This window comes from Zonotrichia albicollis, chromosome 15, assembly GCF_047830755.1.
Source record: "Zonotrichia albicollis isolate bZonAlb1 chromosome 15, bZonAlb1.hap1, whole genome shotgun sequence".
NCBI lineage: Eukaryota > Metazoa > Chordata > Aves > Passeriformes > Passerellidae > Zonotrichia > Zonotrichia albicollis.
Window position 1 is genome coordinate 581,763 of NC_133833.1, and position 2,908 is coordinate 584,670.

A 2,908-nucleotide genomic window follows, 5' to 3' on the forward strand; every position below is an offset into this window, starting at 1 on the left:
GCAGTGCTGGGGATTTGCTCCCAGGGTCGGAGCAGCTGGGCTGGGGCACTGAGCTCTGCTCTGAGGGGTTATCCCATGGCCATTCCCATGCTGATGGGGGAATTAAACGGTTCTGGAATTGCCTTGGGTAAAACAATCAATGAGGGGCTGAAAGGTGGGGGCTCCTACTGATTTTATTTACACTGCTGTTGCTGTGAGTGGGGAAATGGTGCTTTGGGTGTATGGATTTTAATTAAGGCTGTGAACGACCTCTCAGAGATACAACTAAGATTGGAGGGAAAAATTAATTTTTGTGAGTCTGAGCTGCCTGTTTCAGTAATTGTGAGGATTAAAAATGGAGCTGGGGACTGAAGACCCAGATTAAATAAACAGCAGAGTATTTTCAGTTCTATTGAGTGCTGCTGGAGGTGAGCTGGGTGAGTGGCTGGCCAGCAGGGGAATGGAGGGAAGCAATTGTGGCACCTTTGGTCACGGTCCTGAGGCCTGACCTGTGCAATTCACCCTCAAAGGGATTGATGTGGCGTGGAAATGTCCCTGGGCAGGTGTGCTCCGGGAGCCCCTGTGCTCACCAGAATGTTAGCAGCCATTCTCTTTTTTGGTTTATTTTACCAAAATCTTTATGCTTTTATATACCGGGATTGTTTTTATACCTCACAAAAATTAGAGATATTTTTAGTGGATTTTCATTCTTATTTGGGTCAATTCTTTCAGTGGCGAAGGCCAGGATGTGATTTTGGATTAACCCTTTTCCTGCCAGCACAGACGGTGCCCCGGTCACAGCAGCTGCCACCCCTTGTCTTGGCCAGCCTGGACCTGCTCCAGGAGTGTGGACACCAGCTCAGGCAGACTCTGCTGCCAGGCACTCCAGAAATATTCCATGGGCAGAAAGGAAAAGGACAAGGTCGCTGTTTGGGGGTTTGGGCTCCCTCCCATCTGCTGTCAAGGTAAAGTCTCTCCTAATGCTGCAGAAACTTTCAAATCCCCAGCAGAAGCTGTGTGTGAAGAGGGGGAGTTATTGGCAGTTTAGCAGTGATGGAGCAGGAGAGAGAGTAAATGTTAAATGCACTTTACTATACAACAAATTTTCAGTTTATGGCATCCCAATACATCAAGAAATGCTGCTCGCTTCTGGCCAGGAAAATGCCATTCATTTTGTTATTCATATTGCTTGGAAAAGAGGTGCTGTGCTCGTGGTTATTTACAGTGTCCCAGCCCTGGGGGAGGCTGCTGTGCCCCCCTTCCCTCCTGTGGCTGCAGAGCTCCTGCTCTTGCCCACAGTGCTGCCAGGCCAGGACGGGCTCCTTCCCCCAAAGAGGGTTTGGTGTGCCCTGAGTGTCAGTGACCGTGCTCCAGACAGGGGATCTGGGCAGAATGACCGATCCTAGAGTGTGTTTGGCTCTTGGGTGCTGGCTGCAGAATTCCTGCTCTTTCCCAGCACTGCTGCCAGGCCAGGACAGGCTCCTTTCCCCCAAGGTGGGTTTGGTGTGCCCTGAGTGTCAGTGACCGTGCTCCAGACAGGGGATCTGGCAGAATGACCGATCCTAGAGTGTGTTTGGCTCTTGGGGAGATCAGGGCTGTGACAAACACAGCAGACAAAGCACAACTCCTCCCTGGAGCCCTCTGCAGACACTCATGTGCCCCATGGGATGGGGAGAGCACTGAGCGCCGTGGCTGGGACAGGATGCTCATCCCTGGGGTGGGACCCCTCTGGGAGCTGTGCAGGGAGACGTGGCTGGCATTGTTCACTCGTGGATTCACTGCCTGGGAGTGCTGCTGGCAATCACTGCAGTGAGATAAAAGTGTTCCAGGCAGAGAGGAGCAGGAGGAGCAAACAGCCCCTCGGAGCGTGCAGAGGAGTATCTTGGTTTTACAGCTGCACACAGATCCATCAAAGTGCCACCTGCACACCCTGGCTGCTACCTGGAGCTGCACACATCCCCTGAGCCCACAGCATGCATAAAACACACCTGTAATGAGGCAGGCTCTGCCTGTGCATCCAGGAGGCCCAGAAAGTGAAGTACAGGGGATGTGTGTGCAATGCCTGCTCACAACAGAGGAGCAGGGCTTCATTCCATCAGAGCCACCAGCTTTCATTTCTGCAGCTTTGCAGGTGTCACTCTAAGTGTCCAGACAGAGTTCAGGTGCTCTCAGGAGCCCTTTGGGGCCCGTGCAGGTCCTTGCAGGGTGCTCAGTGGCACTGGGCTGAGTGAGGGCAGCTGTGGAGGGTTTGAAGGTGTCTGTGCACAATCGTCCCACACTGCTTTGGGCAGGAAGGACCCCAGAGCTCCCCCTGCTCCCCCTGCCCTGGGCAGGGACAGCTGCCCCCAGAGCAGGCTGCCCCAGCCCTGTCCAGCCTGTGTATCCCTGCAGAGCCCTGGGCCCTCTGTCTGTCTGTCTGTCCATTCCTCACGTCCCCCGGGCTGAGGTGGGGAAACAGCAGCAAAGAATAGGCTATTTTTATTTCTGTGAGCATCAAATCCTGGTTTTATAACTTATTAATGATGAATTGATCTCAGGAGATATTAACTCTGTATTTACAGAGTGTTTAGACATGCTGGGGGCTGTTTTAAATGTACCAGCTGCTCGGTGCTGATTTAAGTACACAGATGTTCTTATTAGCATAACATTCAAATTCGATGCCCTCCTTATCTGCATCCTGCCAAAGCACAAAAACAGCAAATCCACAGCCCGGGAGCTCCAGGCAGGAACAGCCTTTCCTCCCTGGGACCTCATCAGCTCCTCATGCCATCCCATGGATCCCATCCCATCCCATCCCATCCCATCCCATCCCATCCCATCCCATCCCATCCCATCCCATCCCATCCCATCCCATCCCATCCCATCCCATCAGCACATACTGGGGATAGGCACAGGGGGATATTTGGGGTGATTTGGTGGAGCCACCTGC